The sequence below is a fragment of the Neolamprologus brichardi genome, chromosome 23 (assembly GCF_056152115.1).
Source record: "Neolamprologus brichardi isolate AB-2024 chromosome 23, ASM5615211v1, whole genome shotgun sequence".
NCBI lineage: Eukaryota > Metazoa > Chordata > Actinopteri > Cichliformes > Cichlidae > Neolamprologus > Neolamprologus brichardi.
The window spans coordinates 40,341,332-40,350,488 of NC_142125.1; the positions used below are offsets into that span (position 1 = coordinate 40,341,332).

General features: G+C 38.9%; 4 non-coding genes across 4 annotated transcripts; 2 read left to right on the plus strand and 2 right to left on the minus strand.

Annotated features, from left to right (window-relative positions):
* Window positions 1-517: 517 nt before the first annotated feature.
* On the minus strand, window positions 518-636 carry LOC148096408 (5S ribosomal RNA). Its single transcript, XR_015717260.1, has one exon. It is a non-coding gene; the product is annotated as a 5S ribosomal RNA (ribosomal RNA).
* Window positions 637-955: 319 nt separating this feature from the next.
* Window positions 956-1,074, plus strand: LOC148096409 (5S ribosomal RNA). Its single transcript, XR_015717318.1, has one exon. It is a non-coding gene; the product is annotated as a 5S ribosomal RNA (ribosomal RNA).
* Window positions 1,075-5,041: 3,967 nt separating this feature from the next.
* LOC118453411 (5S ribosomal RNA) lies at window positions 5,042-5,160 on the minus strand. The gene has a single exon (XR_004843311.1). It is a non-coding gene; the product is annotated as a 5S ribosomal RNA (ribosomal RNA).
* A 319-nt stretch (window positions 5,161-5,479) lies between these two features.
* LOC118453410 (5S ribosomal RNA) lies at window positions 5,480-5,598 on the plus strand. The gene has a single exon (XR_004843310.2). It is a non-coding gene; the product is annotated as a 5S ribosomal RNA (ribosomal RNA).
* The last annotated feature ends 3,559 nt before the right edge of the window (window positions 5,599-9,157 follow it).

A 9,157-nucleotide genomic window follows, 5' to 3' on the forward strand; every position in this document is an offset into this window, starting at 1 on the left:
AAAGCTTGCTCATTGGTCCAGTGTTGGCCGTATGCCACATACGTGATCTGCTGAGACGGTCATTCAGGCTCCATGCAGATGAACTCAACACTTCCTTTGCTTTGTACCCTGTGCAAGTCTGTCAGATCGGTGCATTTATATGAATATGACACAGTGTTTTATCTTTTTCTGTAAACTATAAACCAAAACTGTTTCTGTTTTTTATAATTATATTAAATTCAACATGTCACATCTTGTTTTTATTTTTTTCTCTAACTTACTTCATGTCTCCATGTTATACTCTGCAATAGTAATGTGATTTGTTCATTTAATCTATTATTGACAGTGAGGTGCTGCTTTAGGTTTTATAGTAGTTACTGTCAAAAGGAAACATAACTTAAATATTCCTTGATTAGCATCTAGGAAATGATCAGCGAGGCGCTTTTGTGCTTCAAGGAAAGCAGGAGGAAACTAGAGACTACAGGAAGGAGTAGTGACAGTTTTTGCGCCCTCTGCAGTTTGTGTGTGGAAGTGCAAAAGCTTACAGCACCTGGTATTCCCAGGCGGTCTCCCATCCAAGTACTGACCAGGCCCGACCCTGCTTAGCTTCCGAGATCAGACGAGATCGGGCGTGTTCAGGGTGGTATGGCCGTAAGCGAAAGCAAAGCTCACAAACAGCATTTTTATACATGCTGTAGCGACACACGCACACGTTTTCTCTTCTATATAGAAGTTAAAGTCTCCAAACGACAAAAACGTTTGAATTACAAAACACACGGTTCTATAATGATCTAACAAATGTTATTATGGAGATGTTACTGTGGGAAAAGCATTTTTGCAGCTCAGTGTTGAAGCTGCAGTTAACAACGAATAGCTGCATGCTTTCGCTGTAACATATGGAATTTAACACAATACTATATTTGAAACTGTGTGACATTTGCCAAGTATAAAAGGTGTTTTATAGCGGGCTTCCCTCGCTTACGGCCATACCACCCTGAACACGCCCGATCTCGTCTGATCTCGGAAGCTAAGCAGGGTCGGGCCTCGTCAGTACTTGGATGGGAGACCGCCTGGGAATACCAGGTGCTGTAAGCTTTTGCACTTCCACACACAAACTGTAGAGGGCGCTGCTGCTCATGTTTATGCTCACAGGCATGAAAAGTTAGATTTCTGGGTAATAAAATCTTTTTTCTATCTTTTTAACATGAGAATATTATATTTCCATCTTGTCTTCCACAGTAATCAGATTAATGATGAGACAAAAGTAGAACAAGGAAAGAATAGGCCATGTATCTCACGTTTAAACAAAATTGATGTTTTCTGAAAAATCTCACACAGATAAACATTTACAGGAAATTACTTTTCCTTCAAAACAAACATCAAAGAGTCTGTGGTTTTCTTTATTGATTGTACTTGAGTAGAAGCTGTAAAGGAACATTTCTATTATTCTCATTTAAAGTGTTTTTGTTCTTAAGCATATGCTTAGTTCTGACACTATAATAGACTGTTCAGTGGAAGTTTCTAAACTAGATGAACTTATTTCAGCCCCAGTAGTTGGAGAAGACAACTCCCTATTGCATGAATAATATACCACTGAAATTTATAAAACAGCTTTCACAAACAAGTTTGATTTTGTTTTGGATTTTCTCAAATGCACACAGTGCCAAAAGCATAGACACAGTCAAATCTTTTCATATGAGGCGCTGAAGATTCTGCACCTCATAACTCAACAAGCCGTATTAACTTCTCATTAGTGATCATGGCTGACTACAAGTGTTAGTTTCTCTTCGCAGCGTATAAAGGATTAGCTTAAAAGCACTTGTTGGATTGACCAATATTTAAAACAACAGAAAGTCCAAGGCAAGGTTATTATCGTTAACGAAAACTAACGAAATAAGGAAAACTAGAAGTGAAAAAACACTTTCGTTAACGGAAATAAAAATAAAAACAAAAAAAGCAAAACTAACTAAAACTATAATGAGTGTTCACAAAACTAACTAAAATTAACTGAATTTATAGCAAAAATGTGTTTAGTTTTCATTGATGTGTGCGTGTCATACAATAGTCAAGGGTGAAAATGAAGTTTAGTTTCCAGATTTTTTTCTTGCTGTGTCTCATTATGCCAGCAGGTGGCAGCACGTTAGTCGAGTCGTCTGTGTTGCTGCTCCGTCCACGCGCAGAATCATGTCAGGAAAAGTCGGGAGCCAGAGTCCAATTTGGGATTACTTTGAATATGACTGTGTTTTGGATAAAGCAAGCGTCTTGTAGTGGAAACAGACAAATTATGAGGGACATTTCTAAAGGGAAAAAAATCCCACAAACCTTAAAGTGCACTTGAAAAGCTCACACAAGAAGGCTAACCTAGCTTACCTTGAGAAGGTAAGGGAGCACACTCAACCCTCATCCCCAGAAAACAGAAGCTAACCCCAGGCAAGGCAGCGTGATGCATCCCGAGACAACAGGACGGGGATATCTACACAACTGTGTGAGTCAATTACCTTCAAAAAGTTTATCAATTCACTTGAACCAAAATTACGAACACCCGGTGCTGCAAGAGTTAATAGTCTCATTGGGGCCAAGATATACGTTTTATAGTTGCCTGGTATCAATGGTTGTTCATCTGCCTTTATTTATTTATTTATTTATTTATTTAAAGAACCCATAGGTGGGAATGTGAGTTGTCTGTCTCTGCGTGTTAGCCCTGCGACAGACAGGCGACCTGTCCAGCGTGCAGTATGGTAGCTGGAATAGCAACATACCCAAGGATGAGCAGAATGACTGATATGATGAAACTGGGATTTTGTTACACTTAATTATTGCAAACACAACTAAAACTATAACTGAAACTAATCAAAACTAAACTGAAACTAAGGATTTTCAAAAAAATAAAAACTAAACTAAACTAGCAAACAATTGGTAAAAACGAATTAAAACTGATATAAAATTGAAAATCTGAAGTCAAAACTAAATAAAAATAAAAACTAATGAAAATTGCAAAACTATTAAAACCCTGGTCCAAGGAACTCACCGTAAACCATTTTAAGCCATTTTTATACACTTACAGATTCGGTTCAAACAATCGTTTGTAATTAAAAATTGCTTTAATATGTTACCACTTTGCCAAGGACTGGAAGAAGACCAAAGAGTCCCCCTTAGATCAGAGGGAATGAGTTATTACTGTGAACTGAGGATCCCAACCACTTCTGGAAAGAAAGCTTTCTGGGCAGACTTGACAATGACTGAGCTATATGGCCACAATGACAACAGTATGTTTGGTGTATCAAAGGTGATCCTTTGAAATCTGAGAACACTGCACCAGATGTTAAGCCTGGTGGTGGTAGGATCATGCTCTGGGGCCGATTTGCTGGATGGAATAATAAAGAAGGAGGACTAGTAAAGTGAGTTTACAATCAACCATTGAAACTGATCATCAGAGATAGAAAACTTCTATATTCAATGTTTCTCCAAATCCTCATCCTCGACTTATTAGTAAAAGAAAACAAATTTCATAATATAATATGTTCTGATGACATTCAGTTGGATCTGATTTACACATCGGGTAGTGTTTTCGTAGCGTAAACGCTGGGCGTCCTCTCAGAGCCTACGCTCTATCTGCTATTCGCGAACAGAGATACGCAAGTTTCTCCGTGACTGCAGCTGTCAGTCAAAGCTGTTATGATGACGTTTCACCCCAATTTAACATCACCGCGGTAGGAATTAGAATCAAACTTATGGGAAAGGAGACCCCTTGGACATCAATCAGCATGATGAGAACTATTGAAAACAAAAGAAAGAATCTTTGGAAAGAGAGAAGAGGCAGTCGCTCCATATATCGGTTGTTAAGCTTAACGTGGGAATGCTTTACAAACATTCAGAGATGAACTTACACACTTGCTTTACTTCTCTCTGGGATAACTTTCTCGAAGATGAAATGCCGGTTTGGTAGCGAGGCTCCAACTGCTCAACCAGACCGCCGACAGGTCTCGCACGCCACAGCCGCTCTATCACGTGACGCATACTGCTCCAACGTGCTACGGTTATGAGCTGAGTTACGCCGTGTCGCAAGTTTTGTGAGATGCTTTCGTGATATTTAATGGATCGGATTACATTTTTTAAATTTCTTTCTGATATCCGATCCAGTAATTTACATCTGTATCGGACCGATACGTAATATCAGATCGGTTCATCTCTAATTAATAAACTAATACAAGTAACTACTGGTTGCACTGATGTGATTAGACTCTTGTGAGTCATCAATCTCTCAAATGTCCTTCTCTCTTTTCCAGAGAAACATCTCAGAGCTGCAAGCCACTTCCTCCAAATATGATGAAGATGTGAGATTTTCAGCAACAGGGACGCTTTCCCGAGTTTCAGGAAATGATTTGTGGTTTAGTAGCAGGACTGTCAAGCACATTTTTATATTTCAAGGTGCCGTTTTTTTAAAAAGGAAAATATGACAGCCAAAAACAACAACAAAAAAAACTCCATAACATACAAACTTCAGTATGAATACTAAGATGAGAGGACAGGGATGAGGTAAAGCTTGCTCATTGGTCCAGTGTTGGCTGTATGCCACATACATGATCTGCTGAGACGGTCATTCAGGCTCCATGCAGATGAACTCAACACTTCCTTTGCTTTGTACCCTGTGCAAGTCTGTCAGATCGGTGCATTTATATGAATATGACGCAGTGTTTTATTTTCCTGTAAAATTCTCTGTAAACTATAAACCAAAACTGTGTTTCTGTTTTTTATAATTATATTAAATTCAACATGTCACATCTTGTTGTTCTTCTTTCTCTAACTTCATGTCTCCATGTTATACTCTGCAATAGTAATGTGATTTGTTCATTTAATCTGTTATTGACAGTGAGGTGCTGCTTTAGGTTTTATAGTAGTTACTGTCAAAAGGAAATATTCCTTAAATATTCCTTGATTAGCATCTAGGAAATGATCATTGAGGCGCTTTTGTGCTTCAAGGAAAGCAGGAGGAGACTAGAGAATACAGGAAGGAGTTGTGACAGTTTTAGCGCCCTCTGCAGTTTGTGTGTGGAAGTGCAAAAGCCTACAGCACCTGGTATTCCCAGGCGGTCTCCCATCCAAGTACTGACCAGGCCCGACCCTGCTTAGCTTCCGAGATCAGACGAGATCGGGCGTGTTCAGGGTGGTATGGCCGTAAGCGAAAGCAGAGCTCAGAAACAGCATTTTTATACATGCTGTAGCGACACATGCACACGTTTTCTCTTCTATATAGAAGTTAAAGTCTCCAAACGACAAAAATGTTTGAATTACAAAACACACGGTTCTATAATAATCTAACAAATGTTATTATGGAGATGTTACTGTGGGAAAAGCATTTTTGCAGCTCAGTGTTGAAGCTGCAGTTAACAACGAATAGCTGCATGCTTTCGCTGTAACATATGGAATTTAGCACAATAATATATATCAAACTGTGAGACATTAGCCACCTGTAAAATGCCCTTTATATAGCAAAGCTCTCGCTTACGGCCATACCACCCTGAACACGCCCGATCTCGTCTGATCTCGGAAGCTAAGCAGGGTCGGGCCTGGTCAGTACTTGGATGGGAGACCGCCTGGGAATACCAGGTGCTGTAAGCTTTTGCACTTCCACACACAAACTGCAGAGGGCGCTGCTGCTCATGTTTATGCTCAAAGGCATGAAAAGTTAGATTTCTGGGTATTAAAATCTTTTTTCTATCTTTTTGACATAAGAATATTATATTTCCATCTTGTCTTCCACAGTAATCAGATTAATGATGAGACAAAAGTAGAACAAGGAAAGAATAGGCCATGTATCTCACATTTAAACAAAATTGATGTTTTCTGAAAAATCTCACACAGATAAACATTTACAGGAAATTACTTTTCCTTCAAAACAAACATCAAAGAGTCTGTGGTTTTCTTTATTGATTGTACTTGAGTAGAAGCTGTAAAGGAACATTTCTATTATTCTCATTTAAAGTGTTTAAGTTCTTAAGCACATGCTTAGTTCTGACACTATAATAGACTGTTCAGTGGAAGTTTCTAAACTAGATGAACTTATTTCAGCCCCAGTAGTTGGAGAAGACAACTCCCTATTGCATGAATAATATACCACTGAAATTTATAAAACAGCTTTCACAAACAAGTTTGAATTTATTTTGGATTTTCTCAAATGCACACAGTGCCAAAAGCATACACACAGTCAAATCTTTTCATATGAGGCGCTGAAGATTCTGCACCTCATAACTCAACGAGCCCTATTAACTTCTCATTAGTGATCATGGCTGACTACAAGTGTTAGTTTCTCTTCGCAGCGTAAAAAGGATTATCTTAAAAGCACTTGTTGGATTGACCAATATTTAGAACAACAGAAAGTCCAAGGAACTCACTGTAAACCATTTAAGCCATTTTTATATACTTACAGATTCGGTTCAAACAATCGTTTGTAATTACAAGTTGTTTTAATGTATTACCACTTTGCCAAGGACTGGAAGAAGACCAAAGAGTCCCCCTTAGATCAGAGGGAATTTCTTATTACTGTGAACTGAGGATCCCAACCACTTCTGGAAAGAAAGCTTTATGGGCAGACTTGACAATGACTGAGCTATATGGCCACAATGACAACAGTATGTTTGGTGTATCAAAGGTGATCCTTTGAAATCTGAGAACACTGTACCAGATGTTAAGCATGGTGGTGGTAGGATCATGCTCCGGGGCTGATTTGCTGGATGGAATAATAAAGAAGGAGGACTAGTAAAGTGAGTTTACAATCAACCATTGAAACTGATCATCAGAGATAGAAAACTTCTATTCAGTGCTTCTCCAAATCCTCATCCTTGACTTATTAGTAAAAGAAAACAAATTTCATAATATAATATGTTCTGATGACATTCAGTTGGATCTGATTTACACATCAGAGGCTTGGTCAAGTAAATGAACATGAAATATAGAGAAGAAAAAACTGCATGAGAAAATATTCAAAATGTGACTTTCAGCAAAGCCGTGCTGTCACACTGTGGCTAGACTGAGGGTTTGTCAACCGTCAGATGACACTGCATCACAGAATTTTTGCTAACCACTTTGTTCTTTTCACGACCACAACTCAACACCTTGCAGCTTGGTAATGCACCGTGTGCCAAAACTGTGAACAACTGAATCTATTCTGAGAGCAGAAGAAACTTCTATGAATGCAATAACTCTAGATGTTATCACGCTAACTAGATACGTGATAATGCAATCTTTGTGTAATTTAAAACTCTGAAGTCAAGGTTATAAATGGCTGTTTTTAATTACTTTAGAGTTTACTTATATATTTCACTTTTACAAACTGCTTATCTTGCCTTGTTTGGTGTCTTTTTTTTTTCTTTTTTTTTTTTTTTAGCACAGCTGCAGCATATATTTGCCTCCACTCCAATAACTTCCCCTTTTCCTCAGCAACCAAATGCCACACTCTGGCATATAATTTTGTGAATGCCTGACATGCTGCATTTTTCCCAATAGGAAGAGTCATGTTTTATTTCAGTTTTTTTTGGTATTTTTTTTGTATCCTTAGATAAAGCAGTTTTTATTATTTCTTCCTGCACTCAAGCTGATGACAGTATTTGGGAAAATGCATGGGCTACATTATTTTTCACAACTCTGGTTTTACTTGATCCATCAGCACAATTTAAACACTTTAATGTAGTTTGAAGTCTGCACTTCTTACTCAAATTGAAACAAGACTCAGTAAATGTTCAAAGTAATCTTAACTTGATCATGTGATTCGGATGCTCCAGCTTGTCTGTAGACTCTCGAGGGTAATATGTTCTCCCTTTATTACTTCTAACCAACTTCACTGCAATTCACAAATTGTTTTACCAGCAAGCGAGAGCACCTCTATGAAAGCATACAGTTTGGCCGTTTGCTGGACTGGAGTATTCAGCTGTGAGTCATAATCTTCCCAGCAAATTCACCCCAGGGTCAAACTGTGCAGTGGTCAGAGAAAGCTCAAAAAACCCAGGAGCTACTTCTCACACTCTACAGGCCTCAGTTAGCATGTTAAATGCTAAAGTCCAAAACAGTACAGTTAGAAAATAGTTGAATAAGTGTGGCTTGGTTGGAAGAGTTGCAAGGAGAAAGTCTCTTCTCTCTAAAAAGAGCATGACAGCATGGCTGCAAATTTGTTAACAAAGTTGCAAAGCATACCAGCACAAACACCTCATACCAGCTGTCAACACGTGGTGAAGGGGTGATGATTTGAGCTTGTTTTGCAGCTACAGAATCTGGGCCCCTTGCAGTCATTGAGTTTTCCATGAACTCCCCTGTATACCAAGTACTCTATAGTCAAAAATGTGTTTGGGTCACACAGCAGGGCAACGTTCCCAGAATGACTGAAAAAGACAAGAGTCAAGGTGTTGCAATAACCCGGTCACAGTCCAGACCTCAACTTAAAATTCAGTGCAGGGAACTTAAGATGTACTTAAACAAATGTCACAAACTTCAATGATGTGAAGAAACAATGTAAAGAAGAGTGAGCCAAACGTCCTTGTGAAACACTGATAGTCATACAGAAACAATTTGGTGACACTATTGCTGCTAAAAGGTGGCTCTATAAATGACTGAATCCTGGAGTGTTCTTAGTTTTTCAGAGTATGCTATAGATTCCTGTGAAAACACACTTTTCCACATGACTGTATATTTGTTTGTTTTCTTGTGACTGTGCTATGAGGATTAAGCTATGATTTTCTTAACAGTGCAGCAGAATTTGAATTCAGACTTTACATGTTGTCCAGTTTCAGCCAAGGGAACTGAAAAGTGTGCTGAGGATAAATGATCAATTAGGCAGATGTAAATGAACAACAGCTACAGGCTGGAGGCTCTGACATCACATCTGATGGAGACCCTGGAGAGCTGGTCCTTGCTGATCTTCGGCCCCAGATGAGCTCACTGCTGAACCCCTTTCAGTTCACCTACTACACCAACATTAGGGTAGATGATGCTGTCATCCACCTCTGACATCAATCCCTCGCCTGGAAATTGTTTGGAGCACTGTGAGAATCATGTCCTTTGATTTCTCCAGTGCTTTTAACACCATTATACCAACAATCCTGAAGGACAGGCTGGGTTACACAGGTGTGGACCATCACCACATGGATCCTGGTGAGTCTTACCAACTAGTAATGTGTCGTTCGTGAAC